Here is a 14,627-nt window from a genome sequence, read left to right as displayed (position 1 = left end):
TACTTCATCAAAGGCAGTGCAAGTTGTTCCTCAAACTGGTGTAGTGTCTTTTTTTGTTCCCCCAACAACTCCACTTTCTCTTTAGAATTGGACTTGAACTCACTGTATTCCTTTTGAATAACATCAAGCTCTTTTTTAGATTCATCTCTCTCACGGAGCAAGAAGTTTAATTGCACATTAGGTTGTCTTGGGGTATCCGTTTCGACTCTTGTTTTCTCTCTTTTTTCTGGACTTCATTATTAAGTTCTTTGATTTCTGAAGTCAAATTTCATAGCTGATCCTGAAATTGCTGATACATAAAGCTCAATCTATCTAAGTATGATTCTTTTAAGCTAGTTTTTACTTTATTCCTCGCCTCTTTATCTTTGATCTCTGTAGCAAACAAAGTAATTTTTTCTTACAAAACCTGTATCAAATTACGCTTCTCTTTAAGTTCCTCGTGAAATTTCTTCTTATCCTCTATTGTCTGCAACTTAGAGCCCGTTTGGATGGGCTTAAAAAAAGTAACTTTTATGTAAGAAGTGCTTTTAGAACTTTAAAGTGCTGAAAGTTATTTTTATAAATAAGTAGTTGAGTGTTTGGATAAAAGTGTTTAAATGAGGAAAATTATGTGAATTTTAGGGTTAAAACAATAAAAATGGTAGTTTGGAAATTTAGTTAAAATATAAGGGATATAAAAGTAATTTCCATGGTCAAAGAAAATGACTTTAAGCACTTGGAAAAAAAAGTTAGGAATCCTAACTTTTCATTTTTGACTGACTTTAAAAACTTTCTGGCTTAAAGTTAGCATTAGGCAAACACGTCCAAAAACTGAAAAGAGGCTTTAAGTTGATTTTGACCAACTTAAAGCCAATCCAAACGGGCTCTTAATAGAAGTTGCCCTCAATGTTAAGTGACAATTCTATATTAAGAAAAGCACAAAGTTTGAAAGTTCCTCGAGTGAAAAAGTTTCCTTTTTATGTTTCTTTTCGATGCATTTTATGGTAAAAGAATATCATAAATTCAAAATATTTTAAAGAGCATATCTTCAAATACAAAGACCGACAAAAGAAATATTAAATTTGCCTTGCGTAGGAGAAGAATAATTGGAGGTCTGAACTCTTCAATGCACGGTACACTGTGACCTCACTATCTCATATTTTAAAGATGCTCAACACACAAGAACAGTTTTGTACCAATCAAGTAGAAATAGAAAAAAAAAATATTTAACCACAAAAAAAGCTATATCTAGTTAAATAATTGGATATATTGTTAGCCAGTTGTTATTAAACTAGTATTGTTTGCTGAAACTTAACAGGGAAAATGAGCTAAAAGGGATCTTTGAGAGTGGAATGAAGGATAGGGGATTTGTATTTTTTTTAATTTTTTTTTGTTATAAATATATAATTAAGGGTTAATTATAAAGAAATAGGGTTGATTTGAAATATTTATAAATTTAGGGTAAAAAATTAAAATATCAAAACTTTTAATAAAACCCTAAATTTTCTTCATTCTCTTCATCTTTTTAAATTATCTGTTCTCATTTTCCCTCCTCTCTTCTCTTCTCTTTTCTTTTCTCCATTTTTTTAAACGCTCTTGTTCCTTTTCCCTTTCATTTTCTTCTTCCTTAACTTCTTTGTGTTTTTCTTCTTCATTTTTCCCTTTCTTTCCAAACTTTTTGTGTTTTCATCTTCTTCTTCTTCGGATGTTGTCATCCTCATTTTTTTCTTTACTCCGATTTGATTGTGAAAATTATAAATAAAAGAGAAGAAAAGAGAAGAGAGGATATGTTGTTTATATAAACAGGAGTTGTTCAAGCAACCAAGAGATGTTGTTTAGTTCAAATAACAGAAGTTGTTTAAACAACCAAAAATTATTTAAACAATCAAAAGTTGTTTAGTTCAAACAACCAGAAGATATTTAAACAACCCTACGTTGTTTAGTTCAAACAACAGAAGTTGTTTAAACAACCAAAAATTATTTAAACAACCAAAAGTTATTTAGTTCAAACAACCAGAAGATATTTTAAACTACCCTAAGTTGTTTAGGTGTTTTTTATGATTCTTTAGTTAAAACAATGAGAATATTTTAAATATCAACTAGTTGTTTGAAGAAATATGAAAATATTTGCTAATTATTTTGGAGATCGAGATATGAAAACATTTGTTAGTTGTTTAGACAAATGTTTAAACATCGGCGTTGGAAGGCTGGAATGTGTTGAGATTGAAAAAAAAAAGATATGGAAGAGGACGAAGATGAATGTGGGAAGCTGTTGCTGCTGCTTGTTGCCCTTTTGGCTAAACAACCCTCTTATATGTTGAGCATGTTTGTAAATAGCAAAACTTTGGGGTGTATAAAAATATTCTTTTTTAAATTAGCATAACCCATTAATACCTAATTATACTAGAGTCCCTTTTATCCAATCTTTAAAACTTGTGTCCTATATCCTCAAATAGATAACTTAAAAGTCTCGTTTAATTAAAATCCCCAACTTAACATAACTCCCATAGAAATCTTTTGTTAAAACCTCCCTTGACTATGTGTAAGCAAACAAAATAAGGCTATTCATCACAAAAATGACAACTAAATAACTTAAGTGGAGCAAAGAGTCTACATCATCCTGAATGCCATACAAAGATACATATACAAAGGTGGATTCACGATTTAATTGGTTCAACGTTTAAGGTACTTATAACTCTTATGAAGCGTATTGAGTTTAGATGAACCCTATGTCCAAAGTTTAAGTGAATTTACAGCCTATGGTGAATTTTATTTGCAAGTTCACTGGAACATATTTAATAGGACAATACGCTAAACTATTTGGACACTATTGTTGACGGAACTAATAGTAATGAAAAGGTCAACCCTTTCAGAGTTGAACACTTTTTTTACATCTCTAGGGAAAATTAATTTGAAGGATTGATAACTAAACCTTTTTCATTTACTTAACATGGGTACTTTACTAAATGGTTGACATGTATTTTGAGAATAGAACAACAACATAGTCCGTGTAATCTCACAAATGAAGTACTCTAGGGATGATAGGATGTGTACAGACCTTATCGCTATCTTTATGGGGTAGAATGTGGATGGTAAAATGCTAAAAGAAGTAGTAACAAATTAAATATGAACATGTTTGGATGAATAGCAGCTTGTGGTGTCATTCTTATGTACACAAATGCCGACGATAGACCAGCCAATAACATGTTCGTTGTAGTCTAATTGTGGATTACCATCATAGAATTCTAGTTATTGATCATATAACTATGCAAAAGAATTTCATTCGAGGACATCACAGTTCATTTGAGCAGTAAAACTGAAGGAATAAAGGATGTTACTCACCCTCGGCTTGGCATTTTAGCGAACATGTAGCAGAAATAGAATTAGACACATTTTTACAGTCTCAGAACACAAGTACTGTTTCAAACAATGTAATTACTGAACGATAAGTACTATTATGTTTATTGTGATGTTAAATGCATAAATTCACTCGCAAATTAGAACATGAAAGAGTACAACGACAACATACTTAGTGAAATCTCACTAAGTTGGATCTGAAAAGGATAGAATGTACGCATATCTTACACTACCTCGTGAAGGTAGAAAGACATGAAATACTAATATAATAGGAGCTGTGTATAATCTAAAGAGATTAAAAATTACTCAAACTTTAAAAATGCAATGTAGTCTAAACTCCATATTATTAAACTATAATCAACAATTATAGATATGATTCTCCAACTTTGTATAGAATCAACAATTATAGATATTATTGTCGAACTTTGTATAGAATATACAATTGAATGGTAACAATTATGCAAAGTCGTTTGTTCCATTTTTATCAACAGCTACACAATTCGAGTAGGGTGTTGAACCATTTAAGAATATATATTTGGGGGGGGGGGGGGATGATTCAGGAGGAAGCAGATTAGGGTGTTGAACCTTTTTGAAAATATATATTGAACAAAAACATTGGATATTGAACTTAAAACAGTCGAAAGAAAGTGTTGTCCTGCATTTGTCGACCGGCCTTGGAGAAATTTTCTGAAGGCCTTTTTTCTCAAACACTTCAGTGGCATAGAGCAACTGCATAGAGAAGGAGCAATACAGATAGAGGAAAGGCGTAAACAATACTGAGAATAAAGAAGAAAAAGCGATTGGCCCATTATTCATAAAAACAAAGAGTTAAAGAATAGAATTGCAACCATTCCTTCCAGTTTAGTCTCAGAAACAAAGACAACCTCTATGAAGAAGAATGAAGATTGAACAATGGCCAACCATATTTTGGTAAATGGTGGCAATGTGAGGAGTTGAATTTAGGTGACGATTCGATGAGAGACTAAAGACTGGAGTATAGAGGATTGTGTCGAAGCGTTGCGTTTTTTCTTTTTAACGGGATCGTTACAATTTATGGGAAAAGGAAAAAAATCTCAAAAGAATAATAACAAATTCATAGGCCCTAAGGGAGTGCCACATAGGTGGGCTTAAGATTTTCTTTTATATATATATATAAGATTTACTTCTTGATAAGAGCAGGGGTGTTGATAGTTTAGTTGAGAAGATCTGTTAAAATTAAAATTAATTTGATTTAAATTATTAAAATAAAATACTATATTTTTATTGATTTGGTTATTAGTACTTGATTCAATTGTTATGTTATTAATTTTATACGAAAAATAAGGTAGGAGAATGGAAAAAATAAATTAGTCAACAAAAAAAAAAGTAATAGTTACTTGACACTTTACATTTTAATCAAGTAAAATTATAAATAAAAATTTAGAGCAAAAAAATAACATCACTTCCTACTACACAATTACCAACTTACTAAATTACAATTCTGTTAACGAAATATATACATTAATATCAACACATAAATTAATATAATAGTATTAGAAACTCAAAGTAAACATCTTTAGTCATAAATTGTTTATTATAAGTTAATAAAATGGTATGCCAAATCCCAGACAATGTGGAGCTCAATTATTATTAGGGAAATACAAGTGAATACAATGTCTCATAAAGTAATCTTATTTTTTCCGTATAACAACAGAAAATGATCTCTCAAAGTTTAAAATTATTCTTAGCTCAGCTAAATCATAACCAAGATGAATATGCATCAGAGAACAAAATAAAGACAGAGGGAAATGAAAATGAACTTAAGGATAGATCAACAATGTGTGTGTGTGGGGGGGGGGGGGGGGATTTAAGTCTTTTTAGTAGTTTTTTCACTTAAATATCATTTAAGTTACAAATAAACTTTGACAAAAACATGTATTTTCTTTATGTCCAATCTGCTCCTTGACCAAACAAATCGATTTTCCCAAATAAGTATTTTTGTTTTTGGAAAATAGTCCTACTATTTAATTTCCTAGAGCTTGACCAAGAAGCTACAAACACATACTCCCTCCGTCTCAATTTATTTAACTTGACACAGAATTTAAGAAAGAAGGAAAAAAAACTTTTGAAATTTATGGTCTTTAATAAGTCATAGTTAATGTTATTATAAATTATTTCATTAAGGATAAAATGAACATTTCTAAAATTAAATTATTGCCAAATATAAAAATGTGTCATTTTTTAAAAATTAACTAAAAAAAGTGATCATATAAATTGGGACAAAGAGAGTAGCAAGATATTTAAAAAGGAAGTTTTTTTTTTATTCAAAATAAAAAGGAAGTTTTGCTGCTGCTCATGGTATATCATACATGGAGAGCTAGAAATTAAAAACTTTTTAAAGAAATTTATGTATTGGGGGACTGAAGTAATTGGACAGGTAAAATGGGATATTGTTGAAAGATTGGAAACACTTGTACTTTTAAGAGAGTTCATAAATGTAGAAAGTTTTTGTCTAATCTGAGTCGTCGAATGTAACTAGTGTTCTTCTTGCTCTGCTAGAGGTCAATTTGTCCTAACACTCTTCTTATGGCATTAAATTTACATTAGGAGGAGTGTGTTTGGTACTCATAAAAATATTTTTCAATTTTTTTATATTTAATTAGATTAAATGTTTTGAAAAACGAAAAATGATTAAATATATCTCTATACTATTAAAAAATAATTAAACATACCCCTCGTTATATTTTGGGACCAAATATATCCTTACCATTATATTTTGGCCATAAATATACCTCTATGCGTTAAAGTTAATTAAGGTGGAGTCTAATCCCACGTGGCATTAATATTTTAGTGAATTGAAAATCACGTGGTATGCCACCACGCTAACCAAATTCAATTTTACACCTCCTCCTTCCATATAATATTGTTCTTGGAACAGTGCCTTCTCTGATTCTTGGAACTGTGCCTTGTCCGGTTGCAATTCAGCACCATGTGGGATTGGGCATGCCACATGGTATTTGCGAGAAAACTCCCAGATTGCATATTAAAAAAATTGATTCTGATCTTTTGTTTTTCTAAAAAAATTGGTAACTTGAGATTATTTCAAACGCAGCTAAAACTGAATAAAAGAACCAAATGCATAAAATTGAAACGTCAATTGAAGTTAATTGAAATACATTAGAAGTGACAGCAGTTCTTTCAGCAATGATTTTGTTGTTGACTTATTGGGGTTTTAGCTAAAAATCTACTTTTCTTTTTAAGATTTTAGTCGCCATTGCTGCTATCTTGGCAAGAACTTTCAATTTCAAGAACAACTTTTTTTGGACTAGGAGTTACCAAAAGGGGTATTAATTTCCCTGAGAAACCGTTTGGGTTTCGTTATATCAACTCCTTCATCATCAGGGGAATTAGTAGCTTCCGTGTCGTAACAAACGATCCCGATTTTTCTCTAGGTCTGGTCGGATTTTCAAAAATCGATTTATGTGACCACATTCTTTCAACAATAACAAAAGACATAATACATAAATATGACCTTTTACTTGAATTTAATTGGCAACTATGACCTCTAATTTTACTAATGTACAAGTAAGCACTTTAACTATTCAAAATTTGAACAAATAGATATATTGACAATTTTGTTTCTTATGTGGTGTCCTACGTGTATTGTGCCACATAAGACATATGTGTCTACTTGTTTAATTTTATACAAATTTAAGTGTCTACTTGTGCACAACCAAAATTAGAGGACATAAATATGAAATAAGATTAAATTAAAGAACATATTTATGTATTATTCCATAACAAAAGCATTAGCAGAAAGGGTTCTGAAACGAAATTGAGAGAGCAATAGGGGTAAAATTGGTTTTTTAAGTGAGGTGCAATGTCACATAGTTTTTAATTCACTAAAATATTAATGCCACGTGGGATTAGACTCCACCTTAGTTAACTTTAACGGCCAGGGGTATATTTGTGTCCAAAGTGTTATGACCTGCCACTTGATCTTGAAGAAGGTAGAAGAATCTAGAGTCTTGGAGAGGTTAGTGGAAGACTCTAGATCCTTATAGAAACTTGTAGAGAAGTCTTGAAAGACTTAGAATTCTCTAGAGTGTGTAGAGAATTCTAGAGAGGGACTTCTTTGTAAATATAGAGGGACTTGTATAGCAATTTTTATTTACACTTGGGCCCCTTAGGAGTAGTATAAATAGAGGGGGCATTCATTTGTAGCAAACCATCAAGAAAACAAGTATTCTTCCAAGCAATACAAAAGCCTTCTTCATAAAAGCTCTCTCTTGTCTTTCTTACAATCTAGCATTCCCTTAGCGATCTAGTCTTAAAGGCTTACTTGAGCTTACAAGATCGTGAAAGATTCGTGAGTAAGTTGTCAAGTGCCGCACGGAAGTCTTAGTGGAAGTCTAAGTCCGTGACAACGTGGTATCAGAGCGAGGTTCTACTAAGGGATATGGCAAGTGAGGGAGACATCAATGCCACTACCGCCACCAACGTCAAACAAGATGTTGGAAGGAAGCACCGCAAAGGAAAGAAAAACTCTAAGAGAAATGAGGAGGTGCCGCTTGAGCCTACACCAAGCGAGGCCCTAACATCCTACTCACCCTCGGCCACTGAGGTTAGTGACGATGAGCGAGGTGAGGAGCCCGTGGACGTCACGCCCGGCATGGAGTGGATTGCAAGGGTAGATGCTGCCCGGCAAGCTGTGGAGATATTAGGCAAGCGCTTGAACAAGGTCGACGGCAAGTTCAAGTCCCTAGAGGAGTTCACCCTTGAGGAGAACGACAACATCCGGAAGGAGTTGGAGGTGCGCAAGGCTGCCGAGTATGAGATGAAGAAGGTGATCACTTCCTTGGAGTGTCGGCTCATGGACGCGCTAAGCACGGTAGAGACCATGAAGGCCGAGATGGCAGCACTCAAAGGAGACAGAGATGCTGGGAGATGCATGACGTCCAGTGCGGACCGGGAGGCCAAGATTGAGGCTCCCAAGCCACCAATGTTCAAAGGTGCCCATGATGCACAAGAGGTGGAGAACTTCCTTTGGCACTTGGAGAATTACTTCAAGTGTAACAAAGTGAAGAGCGACGAGACGAGGATCAACACGGCCGTGCTATACCTCTCAGAGATGGCCATGTTATGGTGGAAGCGCAAGGAGTCCGAGATTGGGAAGGGTCTATGCACCATCAACACCTGGGAGCAGTTCCGGGATGAGTTCAAGAAGGCCTTCTTCCCCAACAATATCATCTATGAGGCCAAACGCAAGTTTCGGGAGCTGAAGCATACGGGTAGCATACGTGCCTATGTGAAGGAGTTCACTACCCTTACGCTTCAAATCCCCAACCTTACAGATGAAGATATGCTCTTCCACTTCATGGATGGGCTGCAGAGTTGGGCCAAGACGGAGTTGGAGCGCCGTCAAGTCAGCACCATCGATGAGGCCATCACCCAAGCCGAAGCCTTGACGGACTTTAAGCATGACAGGCATGACAGAGGCAAGGGCAAAGAAATAAGGAGTAGTCATGCCAAAGGTGGGGGAGATCGTGGCAAAGGCAAAGAGCAACATCCTCCACCCAAGAGCCATGATTCCAACAATTCCGACGGTAGGAGGTTCGGGCGACAGGGCTACGCCGAGAGAAAAGAGCAGACCACGAAGGGCAACGGCTGCTACATATGTGGAGGTCCTCACGGCTATGCTAGGTGTCCGGAGATGAAGAACCTTGGTGCCATACTGCGGGAGCGAAAGGACAAGGAAGTGGACCAAGGGCAGGGCTCGGACACGACTCAGCAAGGCATGATCGGGCTATGTGGAGCCATCGCGAAGCAAGCTGAAAAGGCAGGGGATTATTCTGCCCAATATGTTGACATATCCATCAACGGACGACCAGCTCGTGCCATGGTGGATTCTGGAGCAGAAGCCAACATCATGACCAAGACGGCGGCAGCAAGGTTGGGGCTAAGTTATGGGCCAAGCAACACCCGCCTGAAGATGGTCAATGCACCATTGACTCCCGTGTGCGGAGTCGCTCATGGAGTGGACATCACGTTGGGCAAGTGGTAAGGTAAGACAAGCTTCACTGTCGCCCCCTTAGATATCTTTGATATTATCCTTGGACAGGAGTTCTTCCAACGGTACCACACGATGATTGATCCCTACCTCCAACAACTCTTGGTGATGGAGCGAGAGGGACCCTGCATGGTACCTCTAGTCAAGATGCCAAAGAAGGAAGGACAAACCCACCTGTCGGCCATGCAGCTTGTGAAGGGCCTAAAGAAGGGGGAGCCGACGTTCGTAGCCACCATTGCGAGCTTGGATGAAGGCAATGGTGCTAAGGAGACATTGCCACCTTGCATAGAGAAGGTTCTTGAAGAAAACAAAGACGTGATGCCCGAAGAGTTGCCAAAACACCTACCTCCAAGGCGCGAGGTAGACCACAGGATCGAGTTGGAGCCAGGAGCGACGCTGCCCGCATACCCACCATACCGCATGGCTCCACCCGAGTTAGAGGAGCTGAGGAAGCAGTTGAAGGAGCTCCTCGAGGCCGGTCATATCCGTCCATCCAAGGCACCTTATGGCGCGCCGGTGTTATTTCAAAAGAAGAAGGATGGCTCGTTGCGCCTATGCATAGACTATCGGGCGCTCAATAAGGTGACCGTGAAGAACAAGTATCCCATCCCGCTCATTGCCGACTTGTTTGATAGACTTGGACAGGCCAAGTACTTCACCAAGGTGGATTTAAGGAAGGGCTACTACCAGGTACGCATAGCAGAGGGAGATGAACCGAAGACCACATGTGTAACGAGGTATGGAGCATACGAGTGGTTGGTGATGCCCTTCGGCCTAACCAACGCACCCGCCACTTTTTGCACACTAATGAACAAGATCTTCCACCCCTACCTAGATCAGTTTGTAGTAGTCTACTTGGATGACATAGTCATCTATAGCAACACCTTGGAGGAGCACATGGAGCATCTAAAGAAAGTATTCCAAGTCTTGCGCGAGAATGAACTTTTCATCAAGCGGGAGAAGTGCGAGTTCGCCCAACATGAGGTGCACTTCTTGGGACATGTTATCAGCCAGGGAGAGCTACGGATGGACGAAGCAAAAGTTCGGGCCATCAAAGAGTGGGAGGCGCCCACAAAGGTAACCGAACTTAGATCTTTTCTTGGACTTGCTAACTATTACCGCAGGTTCATAAGCGCCTACTCCGCTAAAGCCGCTCCACTTACTGAGCTATTGAAGAAGAATAAGCCGTGGGTTTGGAGCGAGGAGTGCAAGGAGGCCTTTGAAGACCTCAAGGCTGCCGTGACAGAGGAGCCGGTCCTAGCATTGCCTAACTTCTCCAAGACATTCGAAGTGCATACGGACGCCTCTGACTATGCCATTGGAGGAGTATTGATGCAAGAGAGGCACCCTATCGCCTTCGAGAGCCGCAAGCTGAACGAGACAGAACGACGGTACACCGTGCAGGAGAAGGAGATGACAGCCATCGTCCATTGCCTACGCACGTGGAGACACTACTTACTTGGCTCCAAGTTCTTAGTCAAGACCGACAACGTGGCCACTAGCTACTTCCAGTCACAGAAGAAACTCACCCCGAAGCAAGCTAGGTGGCAAGACTTCTTGGCCGAGTTTGACTATGAACTGGAGTACAAGCCGGGCAAAGGCAATGTTGTGGCCGATGCCCTTAGCAGGAAGTTCGAGCTGGCGGCCATCACCACAGCACATTGCGACATCCAAGATGCAATCAAGGATGGTCTACAGCATGACCCAGAGGCAAAGAAGCTTATGGAGTTAGCCGTTCAGGGCAAGACAAGACGCTTCTGGGTAGAAGATGGACTCTTGCTTACCGCCGGGCGAAGGATCTATGTGCCGAAATTCGCGACTATCAGGCGACGAATCATGAAGGAAAGTCATGACACATTATGGGCCGGACATCCAGGGCAGCGTCGCACGAGGGCATTGATTGAGGCGATTTACTACTGGCCACGCATGCGGGACGATATTGAATGCTATGTGCAGACTTGTCTTGTGTGCCAGCAAGACAAAGTAGAGCAGTGCCAACCAGGAGGACTCTTGGAGCCCCTGCCCATAGCGGAGCGTCCATGGGAGAGCGTGACCATGGACTTCATCACATGCTTACCGAAGTTCGACGGGTACGGGAAGATTATGGTCGTGGTGGATAGGTTCTCCAAATATGCCAGCTTCATGCCAGCCACGACAGGTTGCACTGCTAAGGAAGCTGCCAGGCTATTTTTCAAGAATGTGGTGAAGTATTGGGGATTGCCAAGACATATCATTAGCGACAGAGACCCACGCTTCACCGGGAACTTTTGGAGAGAATTGTTCGAAATTCTTGGCGCAAAATTACATTTCTCCACTAGTTTCCACCCGCAGACAGACGGCCAGACGGAGCGAGTCAATGCCTTACTGGAGTGCTACTTGAGGCACTTTGTGAGCTCCCATCAGAAAGATTGGGCGAGACTACTGGACGTAGCCCAATTCTCTTACAACCTACAGCGGAGTGAGGCCACAGGGCGAACACCATTCGAGCTAGCCACAGGCCAACAGCCACAAACTTCACATTCACTACCGGCCGCGTTCGAGGGCAAGAGTTTGGGGGCCTATCACATGGCCAAGGGCTTTGAGGAGCAGCTCGACACTGCCAAGTCTTATTTGGACAAGGCAGCGAAGAAGATGAAGAAGTTTGTCGACCGCAAGCGTCGTCCCACGGATTACCAAGTTGGAGATATGGTCTTGGTCAAGTTCAACCCCAGGCAATTCAAGGCATTGCGAGGCATGCATCAAAACTTGGTGCGAAAGTATGAGGGCCCGTTCAGGATCGTTGCCAAGGTTGGCAAGATCTCTTACAGGTTGGAGCTACCACCGCATATTAAGGTTCATCCAGTCTTCCATGCCAGCGTCCTCAAGCCGTACCATGAGGACAAGGATGATCCTAGACGAGGAGAATCAAGTCGGGCGCCACTCACAATCACCGCCTCCCATGATCGAGACATCGAGGCCATTGTGGACTACCAAGCCAAGCGAAAACAGGGACAACAGGCCACTGCTATGTTCTTAGTCCATTGGAAGGGACAATCTCCGGAGGAGGCCACCTGGGAGAGATATGAAGACCTGTGGCAGTTCAAAGAAAAGATCCGGGAGTTCTTGCAGCAGCAGTGCGCCGCGGTCGTCGCCACATCAGGTGGGGGAGAGTGTTATGACCCGTCACTTGATCTTGAAGAAGGTAGAAGAATCTAGAGTCTTGAAGAGGTTAGTGGAAGACTCTAGATCCTTATAGAAACTTGTAGAGAAGTCTTGAAAGACTTAGAATTCTCTAGAGTGTGTAGAGAATTCTAGAGAGGGACTTCTTTGTAAATATAGAGGGACTTGTATAACAATTTTTATTTACACTTGGGCCCCTTAGGAGTAGTATAAATAGAGGGGGCATTTATTTGTAGCAAACCATCAAGAAAACAAGTATTCTTCCAAGCAATACAAAAGCCTTCTTCATAAAAGCTCTCTCTTGTCTTTCTTACAATCTAGCATTCCCTTAGCGATCTAGTCTTAAAGGCTTACTTGAGCTTACAAGATCGTGAAAGATTCGTGAGTAAATTGTCAAGTGCCGCACGGAAGTCTTAGTGGAAGTCTAAGTCAGTGACAAAAGGGTGCCAAAGTATAAAGAGGGTACATTTAACCATCGTTTGATAGTATAAGGGTATATTTAGCCCCTTTTCTGTTTGGAAAATATTTTTTTAATTAATTTATTTTTCTTAAATTTAAGAAAAATGATTTTCTTTCAAAAACTCTGTCAATTAGACAAGACTGAACGCAAGAAGGAAGCTGAATTGTTGCAGCTAGGGCTGGGCATAAAATACCGAAAACCGAATTACCGAACCGAACCGGCTATTTCAGTATTTCGGTATTCGGTAATTCGGTATTTTGGTTCGGTATTCGGTACCGAAATTGATATTTTGGTATTTCGGTTTTGGTATTCGGTATTTCGGTTTCGGTATTCGGTATTTCGGTTTCGGTATTCGGGAAATCCCAAATACCGAACTTTTTAATTTTTTTATTTATTTTTTTTTACAAAAAAACTGGAAAAAAAATTACCAAAAAAATAAGAGTATAGTAAGAGGAAACTATCTCATTTTTTCATTTTCCTTAACATTTTCATTTCAACTTTCCCACATTTACCGTATATTATATGCACACTTATACGTACATTATCGATAACTGCTAAAATTTAATTCATGTACATGTAAAAATTATAAATTCTAATTTCAAATTTATGCAATTGATTAAGAATTATAATTTCACTTTGCATGATTCCCACGTTAGTTATCTACATAAATTGTTTGGTAGTTACATTGAAAATGAAAGATTCCAACTCTTTCATATCTTTGCAGGAACTAATTAATAATTAGTCCAGTGATGTAGAGTTTTTGGATAATTCAAAGAAAAACATATGTATAAAAATTATGTATGATATATTAGAGATTTTTGTTTTCACTCTTTTTCATTATTTTTATTACATGGTAATATTTTTTTTATTCTGTATCGATTCATAAATTATTTTCTCTTTGTTTACGATGTATCATTTCTCCTCCGTAGAATGTGGCTTACGAGCAATTTCGATTTCGATATTCGTCAAGTTAAAATGCATATATTACTTAATTATGGTGTAGTAATAAAAATGTAAGTTAAGATATGTATTCTTTAGGTTAATGTAAATATTAAATGCGGATAAATTTTTATTGTATATTAACTATTAAAAAAATATGGTATTACCAAATACCGTACCGAACCGAAGTTTGATTTACCGATTACCGAATTACCGAACCGAAGTTTGAAAGTTCGGTATTTGGTATATACTTTGAATTACCGATTACCAAATTACCAAACCCGAACTTTGAAAATATCGAACCGAATACCGAACGCCCACCCCTAGTTGCAGCCGCTTCCTATTTCTGAAAGGTCATGGATGTCCGTTTCAATGGACTTCATAAAAATATTTTCCAAAATTCTCTTCCAATCTCATCAAATTTCTTCATTTTTTTCAATGGAATTCTTTTGTACTATTTTTTTCCATTCTTAATCAGTAAAATTTGACATCTTTTAATGATGTATCTTTCTCGCACTTTATTTCTTTTTTAAAATTTTGGTTGATTTATTTCTACTTTATTTTTTTATAAATAAAAATCACGGAGCTTCACCAATTTTCCTCCGAAAGGTTGAAAATAGGTTGTTAACATGTGTGAAAAACATATTTGTCTGATTCAGCAATGAATTTTAGTAAGAATGACCT

Source organism: Solanum dulcamara, chromosome 6, assembly GCF_947179165.1.
Source record: "Solanum dulcamara chromosome 6, daSolDulc1.2, whole genome shotgun sequence".
NCBI lineage: Eukaryota > Viridiplantae > Streptophyta > Magnoliopsida > Solanales > Solanaceae > Solanum > Solanum dulcamara.
This window is presented reverse-complemented; position numbering follows the sequence as displayed.